Genomic DNA, 24,615 nt, shown 5'->3' with positions numbered 1-24,615 from the left:
GTGAACAAAGAAAATTGCTTTGGAATATTGGATCGCTCTGCAGGACCGTAAGAGAACACATATTTTAAGAGGGAAATCCTGTTGATATTTTGGTCTTTTAAAAAAATCTGATTTCTGTAAGTGAGCTTGAGAGAGTGATGTTCTTATGCTGTAAAACAAAACAAAACAAAAAAAAAAACCAAAAAAAAAACCACAGACCTTTCAATAGATGATTTGAACCTTGTCTCATTTTGAACAGTAGCTGTTAAGGTAGCTTTCTTTGAAAGGACCTGTAACTTGTATGTATAGTTCTAAATTAATTAAATGCTTGAATGTCCTTAATCCTTTTAAAATGTTTGTGATTTTTTTCTTTGTAAATAACTTCTGAAAAGTTCTCAAGGACTATACTGAAGCAGCCTGCCCTGATACAATCACATTAAAACCCCTTTAAGTGAGGAGAGAGGGGAAAAAAAACGTATAGTGGGTATGTGTTGCTCTCTAATGATCCCAGATGTGAAAGAAAATTGATGTGCAGTGAAGAAGACTTAACAGTAATTTATCCTGTGCAGCGTGTGGGTACATCATACTTGAAAGCTGAGGCAGAAACTGCTGCAAAAATAGCCTGTATAGGTTTTCCCTCAGTGTCGGTACGTGGCCTGAGGAGAACCCCTTCTGTACCGCGACACTGGCCTGCGAGGGCGACTGACGTCTCTGCTTAAAAAAGAGAAGTGCAGAAAGTCCAGAGCATCACTCTGAGGGTATAAAACCTTCACTCCGGGGGTGTAAAACCTTCACTTGCACACCTGCTGCTGCATGTGCCACTGATGGCCCGGTGGCTGCACGTGGGGGGACCACGCTTTGAACCCAGCTCCTCTCCAAGGCTCCTCGCTCCTTTTGAAAGTGTAGAAGGGGCATCCTGCTTGCTTCAGGAGGTGAAGGCTCCTGCTTTTCCTGTAATTAAAATATAACGGTATGTCCTTATAAAACTACAGCATCATTGCAAAAAGCTGTGTGATCCTGAAATGCTGCAAGCTGCTTCCATGATGTGCAATAAAAAGATGCTGGAAATTTGAGAGCAAAGGCTGTAAAACCGTACAACTCTACTAATAGAGATCTGTTCTTTTTCGTGGGTAAGGGGAGCTGGGTTGTATGATCAGGGGTTGTGTGTTTTGGTAAGCTTATGATAACTTGAGTGAGAGACACAAAGAGGAGCTTGCTAGGCTTGCTTTTAATTTCATTAGCTATGGGACCAGCTCCAGTCAGCTTCTGGTTTGCTGCAGGACTTGCATGCTTCTGAAACTCACTAAGTTGACATTTAAATAGCGTCACGTTTCATTAAATAATGGGACGTTTAACAAACAAGATCTTTAAGCAGGCGAGACAGAAATTGCTTCTTCCAGCTGCAGAGCTTTTACTTTCGCTTTTGGACACTCAGCTTGCCCAGTTCACCGTCAGATGCTGCGCTTTCCAAAGCAGAGAAAGTTTCCTGGTCACGTTATTAATAACCACCTTTTCTTTTCACCTCTTTGAAATGTTAGTATTAATCCTGAAATAAAAGGGTGGGGGGATAAGACACTGTAAGTTACACCTGTGTTTTTCTGGTTCCACAGAAGTAAATATCCTTTCTCCTATGCTTGTTTGGGAAGTACGTGCAATTTGTGGTCACTATTTTTCTTTTCATTTGTAGAAGTATGTGTGTGTATCTGGTAGCTGGACTTGATGCAATTCTAGTTGTGTATTTTGGGTAACTTTTCTCATAAGTTTCAGTCCCATCAAAAAAAATTCATGAAGCTTGGATACCGCTGAAAAACTTCTTTCAGTAACTCTCTGCTGTGCTTGAAACTGTGATCCATTACCCTCTTGAGGTTTTTAAATGGGTTGTGTGAGGGTGGTGTTGAACGTTCTTTGTATATAACTTGTGCCGTAAATCTCAAACCCAGATAAGAATTTTGTGGGTAATGCCTGAATCAAGCATATCTGCGTGCCTGTGTCCTAAAAACATAATAGAGCTGCTTCTACCCACAGCTTTGTGATTCTTTTATGTGCCAGGACCCTTCTTATCCCTGATATATATATATATTCATAGCTGATACTTACTTTTTTGTGCATTCCTAGGTGTGCGAATCAACCTATCATCACGGAATCATCACTTTTATCATACTGACTTGACAACTGTTGGATGCCAGCTTGTGTCAACACCAGGTAAGATGAAAGTTAATGTGCTTACTTTTTTTTTCCCCTTCGCTTTTTAAACTTTTGTCCAAATGCCGGTGACTTTTCCCTAAAGTCACGCTGTGCTGCCTTCCATATTCTTCTACTGTGACGAGACATCTGTGTGCTGCTAGCATTAGTTCCTGTTTCGAAATCTAGTGTTCTGAAATGCCTTATTAGGAACCGACTCCTTTATAGCCTAGCCATGCCTCAGCCTTTTTCCTGATACCTCTGTAACCTGTTTTTTACGCTGTTTGGCTATCACAACTATCACAAGATGTTTTTTTCCTGGTGTTCTTTACCCCTTACCACTCCTTGGCTTTGTTCTAGAAGCTGTTGACCTCCTTTGTCTTCTAGAGTTAACCTTGCGTGATAAGCCACCTGTACTATCTGATCTTTTCCATAGAACAAAAAATATTTTTTTTGTGTGTGTGTGTGCCTGCTTCCAAATGCTATCCTTGAAAAGCTATCACTGAAGGATCTTGTGTGTGTTTTTTTTTTTTTTGTGTGTGAATCAGTGGCAAGAAACTACCTGGGTATGTCTTTCAAAGTACTAAACATCAAGCTGTTCTTTGGACCTTACCCTTTGGACTCCTTTTTAAGAGAAGGGATGTATATTGAGCAGGGGGGAGTAAATCCCTCTAATGCTCTCAACAAGGTTGTTATTCAGTACTCTAGAAGAGTCCTAGTGCTGACGGAACTAATGTGAGCCTTTGTCCTGATGCTAATAAGAATAGGGATAATTCCTCCTGTTCCTCCCTCTTCCCCCAGATCCTGCTAGCAGTGATGAGGCATAAGTTCCTTGGCTACCTCTTGCTGTGCTGGCCTGTTGTCCTTGTTTCCTGCAACAGCTACCCTGAGTGCAAAGGCTTAACTTGAGTTTTGAGGGGTCTCGCTAGGAGTGCTCATTGAAATCTTTAGAGATTTTCTGGATGCTCCCGAGAGGTACTTGTACACTTCACTTAAGGACACATCTTGGTGGATGCGTGTGTTTATTTTTCATGTTGTTGTGTGAGAAAATAGCTTTTCGTTGATGAAAGATATATTGGGCTTGAACGTAGCGGCATCCTTTGTTACATGTTGGAACATGCGACTGAAGAAATGTAAGTAGGCACGTAGGTGAAACTTAGAAGGCGTTTTTCCTTTTGTCTTTTTCCTCCTTCCTTGGCAAGAGCAAACAGGTATTGTTTCTCAAATGTTTTTAAATACCCTTAAAGAGACTAACTTTTGATCATGACTCCAAAGGCCTCTAAGTTTTCCTAGGAGGAATGTATATGCAAGCTATATATTGTTTTATTTTACTTATTATGTATTTTATGTTTATGTATTTATGTTTATGACAATGATCTTCTCCCAGTCTAAAGATTACCTGCATAGCAGTGGAGAGAAGAACTTATATGCCAGGCATATAGTGAAATATGACTGCATTTAATTTAACAGAAAAATAGTTTACTAAAAACCATGCCTTTTCACCAACTTCTGTTTGTGGCTATGGGCAGGAGGTTGTAGTGAAGACACTGGATAGGGCTGGTGTGGAAGGTCAGACAAAGGTGTTAGGAAAATAGCTTGCAGGTCAAGAAAGGAAGGGTTGAAGTCTACCCAGTTAGCCTCTTTAGCCTTTTCTCAGTAGTACAAAGCTGAGGGGAAGATCATCTTTGTGCTTCTAAAAGCAAGTCTCCTAGCACAGCTGCTTGGTTTGTGATAGCGGGTTCTCTGGGGATAGTTGGTGACAATCCTCAGTGGATAATCTGTCCTGAGTCCGGCTGAGCTGGCCTTCTGGTGAACTTGTAAGGGGTTTTGCTGTCTTTCACTAGGGACTGTTCTCCCTGCAGGGTGTTTTGAGACCCTCTTTAGTGTCAGTATTGAATAGTGGGACAGGAGGGATTTAGACAGACTAAAGAGCTTCCCTGGAAGACAGAAACCGAGTGCATCCGCTCAGCTAGCAGATGTGTATCAGCCCAGTGTTTTGTTTTGATGGAGCTTTTTTCTTAAATGCAGAGTTGAAAAAGCATGAAGTGATGAATCTGTCTTTTCAAACTGCATGTTTTTGGGCTATGCAGATGAAGTCTAGGTAAGCTGAACTCAAAGCATGTGAAAGAGTACTGGGGAGGAGAGAGGCATCTTCTGATGGGGCCTATCTGAGGAGACTGATTTAAACTGTTTGGGGCTGGGAGTCCAGAACCAAAAAAAACTTACTTTTTGCTAGTGACTGTACACAGGTGAGGAGCCCAGTGTGGCTCCCTGAAGTGAACTTGCATGGAAGCATTAGCTGCAGGAAGAGGTTTATGAGCACTTCCAAAGAGGAATTTTTCTATGTTCGATTCTGTTGACCTTCTGATGCATATGTGAAGCTGGGCTTTATCTTCTTTTCTTTACACTCAGTTGGCCTTTGCAGGGCATTTCCTGTGAATGAGAGCCCTGTGCTTACAGTTATTAATCTTCTATCACTTCTCAATGTAATGTTTGTCTTGTATGATACGAAACAGTCATCCTGAAATGGGGTGGAGGTGTGTGAGAGAGAAAGAACTTGAGGTTGCAGTACAGAAGACAGGATTCCTCTTTCCTGTTATTTTTACCCTGTGAAGTGAGAACAGAAGGGAGATTGCAGAAGCATTTCTGAACAGACCCTATTCAGAGTTTCCCATAAGGCCTCGGATGCTCTCTAGCCTGCACTTACATGTCTGTTTCCCCCATGTCTGCTCTATCAGTGTGGGACATGGAAAGCCTAACGCCCAGGTGTGTGTATCAGTGCTGTCTGCTCTGCTGTGGGCTGGTGCACACCATCTCTCCATATATACCTATAGACTCTTCTTGGTTTTAATTTTTCATCCGTATTTATCCTTTACTGGGAAGCTAGAGCTTTTAATTAGCATAGTTTAGCTATTAACTAACACATCGAGGGTCAACGTGGGTGGTGATACGTGTCTCACCTCACCTCTGGGTGGGAGGTGGGACTCAGCACGACCTGAGGGTGGTATTTCCCCTCCGAGTTGGGTGGGGAATCATGCTCCTCATTTGTATGCTCCCTAAAATGAGCTGTGGTGAGGCAACCTGGGTTCATGTGAGTTGTATAGCTTGACTTGTTTCTCCTTTACAAAGAGGGGTCCTTCACATAAAGGTGCTTGGGGGAATGGGTGTCACCCATGTCCTTGCTGTGTCTGTTCAAAGAAATCAGCAGTATGGTTGGTCTGCCATTCACTTGTCCGAATCCTCTCTTTTTTCCAACAGGAAGGGCTCTGCAGCATGATAAAAAGCAGACTTCTCTGGTTCAGCAAATCTGTCATAAAAGTAGCAAGAAAAGACAGCTGTTTGCTAATGGGCATCATAGTTATTGATGTGTAACTTATATAGAGGGGTTTTGGGAGCAGAAACTCACCTCGGTGTTGGTAGAGCAGCAGTTTTATGGCAGTGAGAGTCTGGGAGGAAGTCATCGATGTGAAATATTTATCTGAAAAACAGCTTGTTACAGAAACCTGTTGTAGTAAATCTCCTGTTTGAGAGGTATGTCACCCGAAGATAGGTCTGTTGCAGTGTAGGTTGAAATCTGTCATTGCCTCTTTTTTTTATATGGATGATTTGCAGGAGGTGTTTGTTAGATTGTTCTGAAAAACTTGGGTTCTTTTGAACTAAAACGAGGCTGCCTTGTATAATGTGTGAGGTAGAACAGGCAGATGGGAAAGGAGATGTGTATGCCCACAAGACTTTTGAAAGGGACTGAACTCTGAAGTTGGAAGAAATTGAAGCATTTGAGCCACTGAACGTTAAACAGTTGGCACTCGTGCTTCTGGATTCTCTCAACCTGGATGCGAAGATGATGCCTGGATGTGTGCTGCCTCTTGTAAGTCCCTCTCTGTTGCCTGGCTTGATCTGCATACCTGTGCCCATTCTTCTCTGCCATCTCCAGCAGGGTGCTAGTGCATTGGTAGGTGCTGACTGAAGAGGAGGATTTGAATCAGAAATGCTGCTTTCTGCAGAATTGTGCATTTGCTGCAGCCTCTCCAAGTGTTATTCCAGATAAGCCTTACTGAATTTAAGACATGATTTCTCTGAGGTACTTAGTGACAAGGAACCATATTTGCTAAAGCAAGCTGGTACGTAGCAGTCCTCCTCCAATGTGCATTTGACTGTGGCATAACAGGTTCCTGCTGTCTCAAGTGTACATTGTTGTGTTTTTTTTATTGCAAGTGTTTAACAGGCTCCAAGTACATAGAGGAATTTTGCACCACCTTTCTATGTAAAGTGGTACTTGAAGCTATTGTGAGATATTATTTGGCTTAAGCAATACAGCACCTTAACAAGGACAAGCACATATCCTGGATTCTATGTGGGTGTAGACGTAGGTGCTGTCTAGCACCTCAGAAAAGTTCAAAGCATCACCACTTTCTTCACTTTTAGAACTTCATGCTAGGCGCTCAGTTCATATAACGCCCACAGGTGGGAGATTTTATAGGATGGATGCAGTAAGGAGTGCAGAGTTTCTTCTTTTGTTGTTCAAGACATGAAGAACAATATTAAATGTAAAAATCAATAAGTTCTATCTAGATTTTTTTTTTCTCTAGGACTCATGATCACCTTAGCATTCCTTCTGTGTCCTTTTTGGATACAGAGCCAAAATTGTTGTACGTGACGGTAGTAGAATTTGCTGTAAGTGTAGCAGGCAGCCCGTTTTTCAAGTAGAGACAACTTTTTGGAGAAGGGTGAGGCTAAGGAGGAGCTGATAAGATAATTTAAGCAGGCCTTTTGAAGCTGGCTTAACTCATTAGTTATGCTGAGATGAGCCCATGAATTCAGTAGTGTTATTTCAGACCTGCACCGTGAAGGCGATTGTTACAGTCTGTATGTGATGCGTGAAAGACTGCTGTGGAAATGCTCTCTCCTTTTCAGAGAAGAGAAATAAAATAAGAATATTGGAAATAGAGTACATGGAGTCCCTTGGTGAGTGTGCTCAGCAGTATGTGATGCTGAGCCTGCCACCCAGGAATCGGATGCTGAGAAGGGTATTTAAGTTACAGTGCTTATGAAAACAGACAGCTCAGGAGGCTCTATTAGCCTTTAAGGAAACAAACAAGGGAGGTTAGGAAAGGTGATTAGTACAGGCAGCATTAATGCAGGCTTTGCACAGTGCCATGCATGTTGTGTGGCTGTTGCCTGGGCTTCTCTGCGTGCTTCCTGCCAGTCAAAGCCTCTGGCATCTGCAGGAAATGGAGCAACGAGCTGGGTGAGCTCATTGATCGCATGAATTTTTTCACAGTAGATCAATTTCCTTAGCTCTGTGTCTGTCTGTAATTGAGATGTACTCTATAGTGTGCTAGGCAGTGCTCTCAGACGGGGACACAAATGACAATTAAAGGCAAGTAGCATGCTGTGGAGGAAGGGAGGGAAAAAAGAGCATAGAAAAATGTAACTAATTATAACTAGTCTGTTTCTTCTATGTGAATAAAAGTTTCTTAAGTTCTTGTCCTGTATAATATAAAAATATCTTTGCCCAGATGTTTGCCCAGAAAGACAAACTTTTTCCCTTCCTGTCTTCCCCTCTTCATCGTCAGATGAAAACAAGTATTATAGTACATAAATCTGTTAGGATAGATGAAGCATTTCCATACATACAAAGATGATGTTTTCAAACACCCCTGCAGTCTCTCATGCTTTCAGTGGTAAACCCAAGGATTTAGGGGTATTATTTGTCCATAGGTTTTTCTCTTTAGTGTGTGCTTTGCAAAAGATATTTTAAGTAATTCAATCCACTTTAGCTTACTGATTTTAAAAGGTTAAGCCTGTTCTTTTTCTCTGATATTGCTGTGGAGAAGATGTTGCTGGGGTGAGGCTTACCCTTGGATAGCTTGGCTGTGTTATTTATAGGTAGCCCTCTGTAACCCGGGATGAACTTCTCTGACGCCTTCTGGAATAAGAAGGGCTAAAATACAGAAGCTAGAACCCATTGCATAAAAATTGTGTGTGGATTTACTTCCACAATTAACGTCAATTTCCAGTGTAATGTGTGGCTGCTGCGTGCCTTTTACTGCGGTGTGCGACTTCATTATGTTGTGGTTTTTGCAGCGTGTGGCTGTAAGGCTGCCAAGCTCCCAGCTGCTTGCGAAGGGCTGTGCCAGCCACCCCTGGTGTTCCAGGTGATTCCTGGGGAGCCTGCGACCCCGTTCGTGCACGGGAGGACGGGAGTTTGTGCACCATGTGTGTGCAGGGAGGGGTGGCAGATGTGGGCATCACTGTAACAGGGCACAAGTCTTTGTTCATCTCGTCATTTGGTCTCAGGTAAGCGCCAAACTCAGGAATATGGGGCTGCTACCTGGCCTGGAAAGGAAAACTAGGTCTTAATGTGGAAATGCTCTTCTCAGCTGGAAAATATTAAGGTAGGAAGAAGCAGAGCGGGGTCCCCAGTGCTGCCACTGAGCTAGTGATGGGCTCTGGACAGCCTGACTCTGCTTTTGGTGGTGTTGCAGACTGGAGATGCACGTTTTGCTATAGCAGCTGTTAAATAAGCCACTGAATGTATCTAGGATACAAGCATGCATGGGGCAGCTATATCACAGAGTAAGATTTGTGTGAATCTCTTGAACAAGAAGCCAGGATACTTTGCCCTTTTTTTTTTCTTTTGTAGTTTTGTTGCCTGAATTTGAGGGTGTAGTTGTGCTTGGTCTGGGAAAAGATGGATTTGAGTACCTCTTCTCATAGTAGCACTAAGCTAGACCTCATCTGCTTTTGCATCAAACAGAATGGCTTCCTCCTTTCCAGACTTCATTTGGCAGGAAAGCTCAATTAGTGTTCAGGAAACAGAAATCCTGTTGCTCTGAGATTTCTGAATGCCTAGTGGACAGTGACTATTAAGTATACTTGATCAACTGGGAAATCCTACCTTTGCCTGAAAAATTGCTTTACACCTGTTCATGTAAGACTGTGAGAGTTTGGAGGGTGAAATGCTACTTTCTCCTTTCAGATGTTAATATGCCCACTGACACAGATACAACCATTTTGGTATCCTGCAGAATGAACGTGCCTTTCCCAGGGTTGAAGGCTTTGACCGTGTTTGTTTTTCTTCTCTGCTCTGCATGATGTGATGAGCAATCAGGAGTCAGGTGAGTTCAGACCGTGGCCAAGCAGCTTGAGGGCATCTCTAACACCTGAAGCTCCTTTTAATTTATGGGGAGAGGGAAGAAAAACACTTTAATTACTGTATGGATGACAAATAAGAGGATCAAAGTGAGACTTTCTGAGGCAAAGCTTAACCGCTTTTAAGCGGGAAATAATTATGCCTCTTTTTGTTAATGAAGTTTAACGTTGGGACTGCAGAGCTGAGAAAGCAGGCTTGGGAAAAGAAAATGCAAAAGAATTCTGCCCTGTGAAATACCAGGCTCTCTCTCTGTCTCCTTTACCCTTTGCAGAGGGCAGGTGCCACGTGTGTGCTCATTTTGACCACTGCCACTTCCTGCAGTCCTGTGTGCACGTGGTGGGGTCACCCACACAGCTGCTGGTCTGCTCTGACCCTCCTTTGTTCTCAGGTTTCCACTGCTGCTTGCACCAGAGTGTGGTGTGAACACCACGTGCACCCATAGATTCAGGTAATACATAAGATATCCCCAGTTCCACATAGAAAAAAACAAACAGAAAAACCCCAAAGCCCTAGATTTTGTCTACACAAAATCCTCCTTTTCTGAAAAGAGTAGCTAGGCTGCTGTGGCTTTTATCACAGTTAGCCACAAGCAGAGTTAATGATACCAGACAGAAAAGAGACTATAAAAGTGTTTGTTATGGAAGTCTGTATTTAATCTCTCCCAGTGGCTTTTGACTTGCTTAAAGCTGTGCTAGTCTTTGTGATTTCCAAGACTATTGATTTCCATCTCCCTCCTACACCCCCTTGCTTCCCCCTCCCAGTCTGGAAATGCATTTAATTCTGTGATGGTTTTGCTGGCAGTAGGTTTTCCATTTCACATGGGAAAAAATCTAGAGTATGGATCTTGCTAGAAATTGATTGTGGGTGACTTCTGATGGCATAGCAAATCTTATACAGGGATAATTTAAGCTGTGTGCGACACAGGCTTCCTGAGTTGCAGAAGGCCTTGAAGTCAGAAGTCTGCTTTCAGCTTCCCTAGCTACATCCTGTAGGCTGCATATCACAAGAGTACACCGCTTCTGCTGCTTTCCAGTGTAATGTGTGTCCTTTTCCAGCGGGATCACCAGTAAAGGAAATACATAGGAGGGAAGCATGGGAAAAAACAACACTTAATGCTATAACGGTGTCATCAAAACAGGGCTTTATAAGCATAATGTTGGAGTTCCTGATCCTTAGATGAGTGTGATACCCACCTCTAAGTAAATACTTGGCAATAGGTAAAATTCAGATACTGGATCTCGGTTTCCTCCTGCACTTCCTGGCAGTGAGGCTGTTAACCAGACACAGTTGCTGTCCATGTCTCATCTCTGCTGCACTGCTTTTTTTGTCTTGCTGCTTGGCAGGGGACTTGAAGTCCATTTGAGAGCTACACACCAAGAACATGGGAATACCTCTGAGCAAATGCTTGGCTCTGCTGAAGACACTTGTGGGTTGCTCTTTTTGTACGAGTGTTCATCCCTGGGTTTCTTGCCAAGTTCTCTTCCATGGTCAGAGAGCCAAATACACAGCAAGATGTGTAAGTCAGGGCAGCCGTGTACCAGGACTCAGACTGGAGTGCTTTAAAGGGACGGAGAGAGGAGACCGGGACATGTTGTGACCTGGGTGGATCTGGGAGCTAACGCTGGCACTTGCTAATCTGGCCTGTCATTTTCCATTTTATTTACTCCTGGCACTTGGTTGTCAGAGCAGGCTTTTATACACCATTCTTTGTGGCTTAGGCTGCTCAGCACTGCTGCAAAATCCTTCTAATCCTTTTTTGCCATCCGTTTCTTGCAATGAAAACTCAATTGACAAAGCGAATACTTGAATTTCAGAGAGCAAGTGCAGAGTCAAGTTTTGGGAAGAATAAAGAGCCAGCAAATATGGCAAGGCCTTATTGGGAAAAAGGGACTCTTACAAAAAATGAATTAACATGTGTGCTCTATCTTGACAGCTCTTGAGGGACTATTAGTACCAGGGATCTTACCTACTTGCAGAGGACTTTCACAGCCAAGTGATACCTACCAACAGGTGATCAAATAGAAGAAAACTAAAACTGACGTGTTCTTTAAAGAGATGATGAGGATGTATTGAGATTGTCCTGCTTGACTTCTGTGTCCTGTATTACAACTTTGCGGTGTGGCAGACCCCTATGGGGTAGCACTGCTGGAGTAGAAACCTTCTCAGCTGTTGCACCTGTGTTTGGCAGGACATTAGAAAGCAATGCTGCCATGTTTGTTGAAGAAGGATATTTCTTGGGTGTTTAGATCTGAGCCACCTGTATTTGCGATTAAGGGCAGAGCTTTCAGGAGTTAGAGATGGCTCCAGGATAGCAGTTAAGATTTACTGTGCTAACCATCGACTCTACTGCCAAACGCATCATAGCTCCAGAGCATTGCTGTAATCTAGTGACAAAATTTAGTCATTCAGCACTGCAGCTCTGACTGGGCTGTGGATAAAGCAGGCTGTGTTAAGGCTGAACAAAACTGCTAAAGGGGCATTCTCACTCTCCTCAGTCTGGCGTCTTGTAATGAAGTGCTCTGAGCTTGACTGTCCAGGCCAGAGCACTGGCAGCACCAGTTCTTCAGAAAGCCATATCTGGTTTGGAAATCTGGTTTGGGGATGATAGGGCTGGAGGAGTGGAGTTGGGAAATAGGCATTTTCCCTCTTATCTTGGAAGGAGTGACCTATTACTTTTGCTTTTAAATATGAATGAACTCATTCTCTGTACCTCAGATACAGACCATATGGTGCTCTTGGTAAACGTAGCAGATGTTCCTCTCTTGCTCTGTTTTGCTTTGTTACACAAATTCTCTGTGTTTTCTTTCTATCCTGTCTGCAGTGGGCTGTAATAGCACAGCTCCAGCGTATCAGGTTATTGCTCTGAATTTCTAAATGGGCATTGAAAAATAAAGGGCATGGGGGAACATACATAAAATGTTGCTTGAGCTGTGGAACTGAAGTGTGTGTGTATAGATGGTGACTGATCCTGAAACTCTGGTTCAGTGTGCTCGGTTGAATAGTTTCTCCTTCTGTTTTCCTGCTACTTATGGCCTCTGAACTTTGTTCTTCAGTATAAAACAATGTTCCACCCCACCTTCCTTGTGGTGGCTTATTTTAGCTTGGTTTTGCTTGTGAATGCAGTTTCTGTGCAAATCTGCCTCACTTTGTATACCAGAACACTGTTGTTTCAATGAGAAACTGGGGATATTTTTCCGTGTGTGGTTGTTTTTTACATTTTCCCTACTGATATAATTGTTTGTACCTGTCAGTACTGTTCCACTTTAGTAAGGGAGGGTAAGGGCATGTGGTGATGTGCCGCAGCAGACAAACATCTGGGAGTGCCAAGCAGACCGCAGCGTCCCCCGCTCTGGCGTGCAGGGATTGGAAGAGTGCAGCCGTGAGGAGTTGTTCCTGGTGTCTTTGTTTGCGTGGGGTTCCTGTTTGTTTAAAGCAGTTGACACAACACAAGCGAGACTTTGGTCCGTGCTGGGGAGAGTGACTCAGCCCTTCAGAAATCATATCTCGTGCGTTCCTGGGGAGGTTTGGGTGGGAAGAGGCACCTTTCTCCACCCCGAAGGCAGTGTCAAAGGTTTGCTGACGTGTGTGCACGGCTGGAACAGGCAGGGTTGTGAGCAGATGGCATCTCAACCGGGCATAGATAAAGACCGTTCTTCCCCTTTTCCTGTAAATCTAGCCTTGGTCAAAATTTTTCTTTTCCCCTTTCAGGGGATGTCACTTGCTAGTCTTCTGCATGTAAAGATAAGTGTGTGTCAGGATTGATGTATTTACTAAGAAGGGTGTCAAACAGAATATGATGGTAGATTTTTTTTTATTTTTTTTTTTTTAGATTTCTGTAATGTGGAGGAGGGTTTGCTGTTACTATCAAAGAAGCTGCTGTGGTTTAACAGGAAAGTTCTCCCCTAGGTTAGTGAGATGTATGCTGATGGGAATGCTTAAGGCAAAATAGAAATATTAAATAGTTTTGGTTCTCCTTTTTTGAGGGAATGTGGATACCAACTTTCTCCATATATAAAAGACTGGAACAGTTCAGTGTGTGTGTGTAGAGAGCGGTATTTGTTCTCACCAGCTGATACAGTGCACAGAAAAGGCACTAGCATGTTTTTTCTGCCCAGCCTACTGACATGCTTGTCTGTTGCTTTACTGTGGAAGGCAGTGGTGTGGGTTGGTTCCCCCTAGGGGGGAAGCATGGACCTCTAGAGGAGGGATTCTTTCTGTCCTGGTGAAAGAAACTGAGGAAGGTAGATGGTTGGCTCTGGGCCCGAGGGGTTTGCCCCAGATCATGTTCTGCGGGAAGATGTGGTATGGAACTGTCCTTCCCCTCTGTGCTCAGAAAATGGTAGTCCTTTCTGAGGGAACAGCTTCGGGCTGCTTTGGGGCTGGCTGGCTTCTCTTCGGGCTGTAATACACCTACGATAGGGGCTCCCCAATGATCCTTTTGTGCTGTGCTTCTTAGCATTTGAGGCCTAGTAGTAGCTACATTCATTGAGGCAAGGTGCTCTTGCAGGCAGCTTCAGGTGCAAAATGGTGCAGCTTGCGGATAGCCCCAAGCCTGGTCAGGCCTCTGGGCAGAGCCAGGCCATGGGCCACGCTGTGTTAAATATCTGCTTGTGTAGGAGCCCAAACCCTAGGGATCTGTTTGTCAGGAGGAAGAGTGCATCTGGGGACATCGGGATTAATGGTAGAGTGATTTAGTTACAATAGATTGCGCTAAAATTTTAATGCTTTCCTCAGTAGAAGAGAAAACCACAGGAGCGAGACCTGCTGATAGCCGTGTTTGGGAGCAGGAGCAGGATCCTGCGAACTCCACTGGGGCCAGTTACAAAAACGCAAGGAGGCAGCTATTGGAGGCAGCTATTTCATCTCTGTCCTTAATCAGGAGAGGAACAGCCATGCTGGGGGTGGTGGAATGTAAGTAGAGGCCAGATAAATGTTAAAATATCAAAGAGAGATCTCTTAATGTTTTCCTCTGTAGTACAAAGGTCTTCAAGGTGCTGCTGCCAAAATGTACAACCTCTCAAAAAAAGCTTAAACTGAGGGACAAGATTCACGTTCAGGACGACTGGAGATGTTTAGTAGTGAACTTGGTTTCTGTCCTGCTGCTCTGAGTGTTATACTTGCCACTGCTATTGCAGTAGCCTATTGTCCATGCTGCAGCTGTGCTTTGGCTTGGTATCAAGCCTTGAAAGGTATTTTCGGTAGCAGTTCTTGATCTCAGCCAAGGGTGAGGGTGTAGGATTGTGCATAGGTTCTTCCTCTTAAGGAGGCATAACTAAATTGGGGAACAGCTAAAAAAAAAAATTAAATGCCATGGCACGAGGGGAAGCATCAGGCTCTGTGAAAGTACATCTGGCATTAGAGAGGAGCAGGTTTGCTCCTTTTTCCCTGAAGCAGGAGGTTCCTGTGCTCCAAGTTGTGGTTGTTTAGGGAAACCTCTGGCAGATACCTGTGGGGTGGTGATAACCCCTCAGGTGGAGGAGTGTAGCCTCTGTTACCAGTATGCAGCACACCTCCACTCTGAGAATCGAGAGCGCAGCTCAGCCCTCGCTGAGGGGGAGCTACACATGCACGTGTCTCTCAATTGCAAATGCTGCAGCCACACGGCACCTCTGCAAAATGCACAAAGTAACTGCCCTCAAAACCTTACAAACTCATTCCAATATGCCCAGGGGCGATTTTCCAGTTGTGGGAAGTCCTGGAGACCTCGCTAATGAGTTCAGCTGAGGAAGTAGCACAAGGAACTGGGGAAGAGGGAAGGTTTGCTTGTGTGTGAAGTGTGAATTGGAGTGTGTGCAGAGAGGGTAAGGGGGTGTGGTAGTAATCTTAAGAAACAAAAGAGAAAGGAAAGCAGAGGAGAGACTGTCTTAAGGCTTGAAGATGAGGGGAAAGAGCTGGGAACCAGAAAGGGAGAGCCAATGGCAAAGAAAGTAATGAACATGCAGTCCTAATCTTCACCCCTGAAATAAATCTGGTTTTATAAATTAACAAGAATCAATCTGATGTCAGTGACTGTAGCTGTAAAAATAAAAAGAGAGTTGAATATTTACTGATAAGAATTTGAGGAAGCCTGTTTCCAAGCAGTCGTGCTCTCTGAATCTTGCATCTGAGCCAAGTTATTGGCATGTTCTGAGACAGAAATAGCTCACCTATCTGAGTGACCTTTTAATTTCCTTCTCAATCCTCTGAATTCACTGTAATGAACAAAGAGAGCATTAAGAACAGGCGTGGCTCAGATCTTTCTGCACGTTTGCAGTAGACCAAATAGCTCTAGATTTCTCCAGGGGTTAAATTCTAAGAAACTGCTGCTGAGAGTAGGATCACAGGGAACCACTTGTGGCTCGGATTAACCAAGTGGTTTCTCTCTGTGATGGCAGCTCAGTGTCTTTTTTTGTTCTGGGTTTATCCAGCACCTAGCACTGTGTGGTCCGATTTGTAGTCTCAGACTTGTGCCTCCCATTGCACTGCAAATGCTAATGAGGCAAGAAGTGCTTGAGAAGGTTTTGTTATCCTACTCACATACCTGTCTGAAGCAAAGGTTTATCCTTTGGTGTGTGCCCTGAGCTTCCAGTGTGCATCTGTCCTGTTGCACATACTTTCACAGCAAGGCAGAATAATTATCTGTAATGTGTCAAAAAGATTAAAAAGCATGTGTTAAAGAGAATGGGATAGGATATGACATTTCAGCCAAGAGGCTTTCCTTGGGTGGGGGATGAGGGAGGTGCATGCAGAAGAGGAGGAAGCAGGGTGAGAGACTGGGGGGCTTTTATGCACAGCACAAAAAGATCCTGCAACTAAAATGCCATGTAACCTTTTCTTTTTATATTTGACAGCCAGTTTATCTTATAATAAATGTGGTCTGTGTAAGGCAAAGGAGATGCTGCTCTAAGTAAGTGTGTGGCTTTCATTTCTTTTGGAAAATGTTTCAGCATTCAAACATAGGAAAACAGACCTGCTAGACCTGTGGAAGCTCCCAATTTTTTTGCCCCCATTTGTTATTTATGGGGAAATCTTCTCCAACTCTATTCTAGTCAAACAACAGGCTTGCATAATGTCTGCTGGCTACTTGTAGGTGAGGAGAGCAAGCCAAGGGATAGACCTAACCTGTGTAGTCAGCTTTTGATGATTGGTTTGCAGGTGGACTGTGCACTCAGGAATGTGCAGTGGGGATCGAGCATCATCGTGCTCTGAAATGACAAGGCCCTCACATGGCTGGTTCTCTCTCTCCCATGTTTCATCATTCTCATCACATCAAGACTTCCTTCTGTGGTATACCTTTCTGAGTCTCTAGGCTGTATGTGGGTAGAAAGTCCAACAGTCAAGCTTATTCCCCCTTCTGTTCCCCCCTAGCCCATCCACCCCTACCCTCGCCCCCTAAAAAAGAGAGAAAACTTGGGATTGGACCTCTTGCAGCTGCTGACACTGTGACCTTCAACTGCTCTGCTTCTGTCCTTGCAGGATGAAGGACCTCCAGCGTTTCCAAGTAATACTTCAGTGTTCTCTAGATGTCGGTGTTATTAAGGGTGTGCCGTTCAGCTCTACAGAGGCCTCCCTTCTGAGAGCCTTTACCTGTTGAGAAGGGTAACTTTTGATGTTCTGTGATGCAGAGGTCTGAGGCTGAAACTTGCTCTTGGTCTAAGACAGAAGCCAGCAGCTTTCCTTGGTCAGAAGTCTTGATGTCACCCTGTAGCAAGGTGTATGGGAGTGCTTCTGCAAAGAGTTGAAACTCCTGCCCTATTACATCTGCATCATACCAAACACAGCCGAAATGTAATTAGCGTATTTAGAATTGGTTTCTTTACATGCAAGGAACTTGTGAAGACTATTGGTGCCCTTGGTGTAAATAAAGCGTGGTCATGCTTAGCAGTGAAGGTGAAACTTAACCTTGGTCTCTCCGAATTAAGTTGTTGGGCTCGGTCCTTGCTGGCAGTGGGTTGTCCATCTATTACTTTGACAAGGGGCAGTAATAGTGCTTCACCGGGATCTCTTCCCATTTGCAGGGGTGTTGTGAGGCACCCTCTGCAGTGACTTGCAGAGGCACTTTTTGGAGGTGGTGGGAGGGCTGCAGAAGGAGGTGATGTCTGGCTGCAGCACTGTTGCTAAAGGCTAGGGAAGGGGATGCGGCTGCTGGGGAAAGAGGGCTCCTTATAGCTGTTGTGCTCTGCAGTGTACTGTAAGGAGAGTGGTTTCCTCAAAATGTGCCTTACAGCATCCTTTGGAGCCTTAATGGAGCTATTTATTTTCTACAATGCAGGATTCTTTTTGTCCTCCTCCCACTTCCTTCTTCCAGGCAAGCCCTGCGTGTGAAACAATGACTGCTTCATGGGGAAGGGAGACCCAGAAGTGCAAAGGCAGACAAAGAAGATAGTTTGCTGCTGAGAGGCAACTGTGTTGCTTACATCTGTTAAATGTCATGCTCAGCTCACCCAGAAAGGCAGTTTTAGGTGAACCAGAATCTGTATAAAAACACATGGAAGCTAGCCTTCTGACAAAGTGAAGCTAGTTAAGTGGCCTTTTAAGCGATGTTGAAGGCTCTGTTGGAAGCCTGGACAGTTGCAAATGACAGACCACCAGCTTCTCTGACTACTGCTGTACATGACATTCGCAATACAACTTTTTAGATGGAGCTGCAGCTAACACCTTATTTTTTTTTAACAGTTGTTTTTCTGTTCGTGTAGTGAAGAGAAATGAGGTTAGCTTAAAAAAAATCTTTACTGTCAGTTTTGTGCACACACCATTCCTGGAAACTCTGCCCATTTTTTTCTCTTGTGGAGAGGAATAAGAAGCTACATTAACCTGCGCATGAAAGGCAGGTGCCGATATGTGGATGTTTGTACCTTTCTGCAAGGTGCAGGTTTTTGTAGTATGTGTAAAGCACACCTTAAGTGGTTGCTCTGTTCCTCTTAAACTGTTCTAGTGCTGTTATTTTACTCTTATTCCTTCATCGGGTGACTACTGCTTTCTTTTCAGGAAATGCCAGAGGACTGCTGAGCAAGTTTTGCATGCTGCTGTCAGGCTAACTGCTTACCCCACACATACCCCTAGCATTTGTAGGTACTAACACTTGTCTCTCTGCATGGCTTTTATTTAAAATGTTTGGCCTTAAAAGAAGTGAGAGTTGGTAATACTGAACGATGGAGCAGGTGGATTTAGCTTGTTGTTTTGCATCAAAGTCTTAGGCTGCAGAGGCAAAAGGAGAACAGTTCTGGTGAGAAGGATGCTGACTCTCTAAGACTAAATTCTGTGTCAGATTCACAAAATGGGGGAAGCAAATTTAATCTTAGGAGTACAGTAATAAAGGGATTGGGTGAATTCCCTTTGAGAAACTCGCTTGAAAATGGATTAAATGAACACGAAAATCCTCTGCCATTGAAAGGAGTTTTAAATCTTCATCTTACAGTTTGGCTGGTTTTGCATATTAATTTCGCTGTCCTGTAAGCTCTTGTAGCTGAACTTTGTGCTTCTGCTTGGAGCAGTGTGTTACAGGTTAAAAACATGAAGTGGGGACTGTTAAACCAGCTTACTATATACTAATTTTAATAACCGTTATTTAATCAATTCACTCTGGGCAAACCTTGCCTCCAGAGACAGGAAATTGCTTAAGGATTATTGGCTGTGGCAAGAGTTTCATAGCTATTTGCAAAATGCCTTAAAAAAAAAAATCTTTCCCTTTAAAGGAGTTGCTGCACACTTCTGGTTAAGCTGAGTGGAGGTCACTGGGAATTTTTTTGCCAGCACGTGTCTTGTGACAATAGATTGGTGGCCTGATTGTAGTCGCCCAGGGTGCTTGGAGAAGCACCATATCCAAGTAGGCCCCTTCAGGGCACAGAGGTGGCAGTGGCTGGAGTGATGTGCTTGGCTGGGGATGGTGGGCAGTGTCACCTTACAGGCAGCTGCTCAGCAGCTATCTTTGATGGGTTGCTTCACCTCTGGCGTGTGGTCCCCCTGCGAGAGGCCTGCTGCTTTATCCAGTGTTTGTCTTTGCCCCTGTGAGTATCGGGAGGGAATCTGCTCTTTGGGAGGGTTTTACCTGGAGGCTGGGGAATGCTAGCTGTGTTTATGTGGTCCTGGATTGTCTGGTGAAAAAGCAGAGGTGTTGGGCAGAAGATTAAATAACCCGTGTCCTTTAACTCTTGGGTACCTCTTCCTCTGACCTAGGGTGGCTGGCACAAGCATTGTTTTTGCCTATATGCAGCACTTTGTAGCCTTTTGCATTGTTGCACAGAAACGTAAGTTGTACTGCCTAAGCCAGTTGCTGTTTTTTGCCGTCCTGCTTTCTGTAACTTTTTCCCTCTTTTCCTACTTCGATCTCATTTGACTACCTCTAACCAGGCAAGCCTGTGTTGCCTTTGGCTACAGTCGAGCACTCTCGCCCAGCTTTTTGTTTTTTAATCTGCATAGAAACCAGGCTACTCAGAGCCCTGATTTAGGTGGAGGGTTTTGATCTAGAGCATCTTAACACACAATAAATTCTCTCTGCTACATTTTAATGCCTTGAAGACAGAGCAGGATTTAGGAGCAAGAAGCCTGTGCGGTTTCTCGGCCCAGCAGGCAGCACAGGCTGCTCACCTGAGCCGGAGCAGCTCCATGCACTACAGCCTTGAGCAGCAAAGCTGAGGTGGGAGTTCTGTGCCTTTCCCCTCCTGCTGCCACCAGCCTTGGTGCTGTGCTGCTGCAAGGACCCTGTTCCCCCTGCTAGTCTGTGGAACTCGGCCCCAGCCGTGGCAGCACTGATGTGCAAGGGTTGGATGAGACTAGTGGTCAGTAAAAGCTGAGGGACTGATGCTGCCATATAAACAAGGGAGAACCCTGAGGACCAAACTGGCCTTCCGCTGAAGTGCAGGTTACAGGATTCATGACGGGTTTAACCCTGGGGACTCGTACTTCTTTCCTTCCTGGCTTGTTTCTTCTCTCCCACCTCAGCTGAATGGTGGGAATCTTTAGTGCTCAACCTTTGAATCGTGGCTGTAGGTCACAGGAAAAACAGCTTGCTGCGCTATTACAAAGTGACCTGGGCTGGATGCTCTGCTCTGAGCGCCCGGCCTCTTTGCTCTGTGTGTGTATGCTCACCTGTGAGAAGTGGTGGGCAGTGATCCTCCTGAGAGTGCCTCTCTGGTTTGATGCGTCCAGCTTGTGCTCCTCAAATTGGAATATAATTAAAACTGATCCACTGTTAGAAAATCAAATTAAATTAGCCTGTTGAGGGAAACCAGTTAGAGAAGGCAAAATTGGATTTTCCTTTTTAAATTGCGCATTGTCCAAAGAGAAACGTGGCTGGGTTCTGCGGAGTGAAATGTGTCCAACACCCCTGTAACCGGTCTCTGTCACAGTGAGCGTTTGGAGCAATTGCGTGTATGGCTGTGGTGTGAGAATGGTGCATCTTACATAGGAAACATTTAATGCTTTGCTGCTACTAAGAAGAACAAGGGGACGTAATGAGCTATAGGTACCACACTGAGCTGTGGTGCCGAGAACTTCTTGAAGGCCTGCTTTTTCCCCTCAATGATTAAGAGCTATTGAGACAGCTCTGTGTTAGGATCCTAAGCGCAGGATTAAATTTAGATCCAGGATTTGAAATTGACCAAACAGAGTAAATTAAGAAGTACAGTAGTGCTAGGTTGTTGGAAGATGTGGTGTTCAGAGTACTAAAGGGGCAGTCTTATTTCTCAGAGCAGTTTCTGTGTGCGTATATCTTTGAAAACAGCTTTGCACTGACAGATGTCCGGATATCAAGGATTTGGTATCCTGGAAGGGTCTGGTGTTGGAACATGTCTGTTGTGAAGAACTTTCTGTATAAACTGTGATACAAATGATAAGCGCTACACAGCAAGTGTCGTCGTCCTTTAGAAGTGGTGAGTGGACATTCTCGTGTCTGGGATGGCAGTTCCTAAATTCCTTGAAGATGGTCTGCTTTTAGGAATAAATATTAAGGCTAAATGCAAAACAAACAAACAAACAAAAAACTAGTATAACTAGGTAAATGTCAAACTGACTCACTGAAGCTACATGGAGGGCTTAGGAAAAAGATTTCCCAACTGGGTGTCCTCTTGAAATGGCTGTATTGCTTGTTGGTGCTGCAGCCGTGTGTATAGCAGACCGATGCTTTTAGCCACATCACTGGAAATGGAAGCACAACAAATGGATGGGGAGAACTACATTCTGGTAGTGAGGGTTTATAAAATAAACCTTTACTGTATACATACCTTGTGGTGTATTCCCTGGTACAGATTAACACAACTGCATAAATGAGAAAAACCTCCTGGATATAAAAGCAACTCAACCAATACAATGCCTCTTTGAGAATCCTGTTCTTACTAAACGTATCATTTCAAGCTTGTATGTGCTTATAAGAGGTTCTGCCTTTCCATGGCTTTTCTCTATTCTCCTTCCCTGAAGCCATTTCAGTTTACTGTGAGTTTTCTTTTTTAGGACTTATTATTTTTGGAAAGCTTTCTGGAACATTTTGTGCATATGGTCCTCTGTAAATGTGCTGTTGTACTGATTAAAGCTGAAAATATGAAACCCAGTCTCTGTGATGCAGTGCAGCAGGGGAAAAATGCTGAAACAATAGTTTCCAAAGGGAATGCTCTTCCAAATAGAGACATATTTAAAAAAAAAAAAAATCAGCTGGGAAAGATTGCATGAGACACATTTTCCATTATCCCCCAGTGTCTACTGTATCCCATATTGCATAAATGCCAGTAAGCTCCCAAAAAAATCAGTAAAGTGGATACATTTTTTTTTTAATAACCAGTTTCTCATCATTCATTGTTGACATGACCCCATCACTATAAGCATTTTTGTAACAGCACAGAAGTCTGCTGTGCATTGGAGGTGTTGTGTATATTAACTTTTCTAACTCTCTCCCCTGTCCTTCCACGACTCTGCTTTTCCTTCCTACTGCTGCCTGGAAGTTCACAGCAACTGAGCTGCCTGAAAGTATCTTCTTCTTCCTTGGTTTGGAAGGATGATCAGATTTTGATCTCTATGCATCCTCCCAAGTAAAATGGAAAGATTTTCCAGTGACAACTTGTGACTTTCAGGGAAACTCCTTAAAATTTAAGGAGCTAATGATATCTAGGCCTTTCTCTCTGACTTTCCAAGGCAAGGAAAATCGGATAATATTTTTAGGTTCTAAAACCTAAAATTTCTGCAACTGACGGACCTGGCATGTCAACGATAGCACTTGCAAACGGGGAAGGGTTTTCACAAGACTGTAACTTTCTACCTATTTGTCTCTGACTCCATTTCTAAAGGTACGAGAGTGCCATTTACAAGTGTGAAAAAACAGGTCTCGGAGCAAGCTCTGCTGTGGTGTCCCCTTTACTCTGTCACAGGATGGGAAAGCAAGTCTATTAAACAGAAGACATTTTACAGCTCAGCAGCTATGGTGTTCCAGTTACTGCATGCTGACAGATCAGAGTACCTCGCTAACGGTCTGTCCCCCGCAGCTGGAGGTCTGATGTACTCGGTCCTCAAGTAAAGTGCATTTTTCAGAGGCCTGCTCTGATGCTTTCCTGTGAAGATGGAACTTAGTGCTGCAGCGCACAGATCTATTTAGAAGATCAGGGTAGCGTGGCTCACTTGGTTCTTAAATCTTTGGGATACCATGCCCAGGGAATGAAATGGCAATTTAGACTGTAGGAGGTGCAAATCTGTGAACTACAACTGAGAATGAAGTAGCAATGGGCTTCGAAGGTTGCCAGTGAAAATATGCTTGCTCTGGTTTTCTTTGGAGGATCAGGGGCCCCTCACTTTGCTGGCTTAACCCCAATCAATTCCTCCTCTACATGAAGCTGCTTCAGAATGCCCAAATGTGTCTTGTGGTTCTCAACGGGATACTACATAAAAATGATTGGGGTAAGGCAGAAGGGATCTGAGGTTTTCTTCTTTCCGCTACTGCGTGGATGTGCACAAGTGTTTCTTAGAGCGGCTCTAGGCCTACCTTCTTGTTCACTTTCACTGGCTGAATAACTAAGAACTGAGAAAGCTGGTAAGCAAGGTGCCCTGAGCAGCCACAATATATCAGGTTCTGTTGGATTTCTTTAGGTTTAAATTTCCCTTGCCCATCAAATGGGGCTGAGGAATGATAAAACACTCGGGGTTAATCCACTACTGTCTTCAGAGCTTCTGTCACATAATGGACTGTAAAGAGTGCTCAATGCTGCCCCTTCGTCCCCTTGGCAGTCCTACACCTTTTTTTGCACACCTTATTTTGAGAAGTCTGCCTCTTCTTCTTCCTTACTTCCAAGGGGACCGTTACAATTACAGTTTTGCAGCTTCTCTGATTCACTGAGGAATCTCTTTGAGCCTGCTCTGCGTTTCTCTGGGCCGCAGTGGGGAAGAAGCTCATACAAAAAGGCTTGCACCCAGCTGCTAGCATGGCAGGAGGATTGCCGGAGGAAGGAAGCGGTCCCTGCCCTTAGCCCGCAGAAGAATATGGCTTACTAACCTAGGGATGATTTCCTGAAGAATGCTAAGTGAGATAAGGAGGCAAGCAAGGGAGTGGTGCAAAAGCGTGACCTAGGTGCCAACAGGACTTTAGACTGTGGTAGGAAGGGTAGAGAGGAGGAGGTTGGGCAATAAGCCGTGAGACTGGTGAATCTTGCAGGGTTATTCACTCGGGCCAGCAGTGTTGGTGTGACTCTCCCAGCTGTAGTGGACTGGTTATCCGATAATGAAAAACCTAGTTTCCTGGCTTAAAGCGTAAGTGTGCCTTAATGGTGCTGTGGGGAGATAGATGTGTGCCTTTTATCAGAGATCTGTACCTAAAGGGGACCTACAAGAAAACTGGGGAGGGACTCTTTGTCAGGGAGTGCAGTGATAGGACAAGGGGGAATGGCTTTAAACTAAAAGAGGGGAGATTTAGATTAGATATTCAGAAGAAATTCATTATTATGCAGGTGGAGCAGGTTGCCCAGAGAAGCTGTGGATGCCCTGGAGGTGCTCAAGGCCAGGCTGGATGGGGCTTTGGGCAACCTGATCTGGTAGGAGGTGTCCCTGCCCATGGCAGGGGGTTGGAACTGGGTGATCTTTAAGGTCCCTTCCAAGCCAAACTATTCTGTGATTCTGATTAAAATGGAGTTTCGGAATTTAGCTCTCCAACAAGTTGTTGACTTTTTTCTTTTTTTTTGAGCAAACTGATGTTTCCTCTTGAAAATGGGAGTTCTGCAGTAACAATTGTGCTGGTGTTTCAGAAACCTTGGTAATAGGTTAAACAAGATATTTATATGGTAAAACAAGATAAAAATATGAAGAAAACAGCTGAATTGCAGGCCATTGACTAGGCCCTCTGACACAGT

General features: G+C 44.1%; 1 protein-coding gene across 6 annotated transcripts in view; it reads left to right on the top strand.

The window, feature by feature from the left end:
• Window positions 1-24,615, top strand: part of SUSD6 (sushi domain containing 6) — a 76,853-nt gene that overhangs the window by 3,978 nt on the left and 48,260 nt on the right. For 4 of the 6 annotated variants that reach the window (XM_040557254.1, XM_040557245.1, XM_040557246.1 and 1 more), the window contains exon 2: window positions 2,095-2,181. The gene's annotated coding sequence lies outside the window, so the exon portion shown is untranslated. Of the gene's footprint in view, window positions 1-2,094; window positions 2,182-9,142; window positions 9,282-14,050; window positions 14,228-24,615 lie in introns of all 6 variants that reach the window. The other 2 variants (XM_040557249.1, XM_040557248.1) reach the window with 2 other exon arrangements.

This window comes from Cygnus olor, chromosome 5, assembly GCF_009769625.2.
Source record: "Cygnus olor isolate bCygOlo1 chromosome 5, bCygOlo1.pri.v2, whole genome shotgun sequence".
Classification (NCBI taxonomy): Eukaryota; Metazoa; Chordata; class Aves; order Anseriformes; family Anatidae; genus Cygnus; species Cygnus olor.
This window is presented reverse-complemented; position numbering and strand designations above follow the sequence as displayed.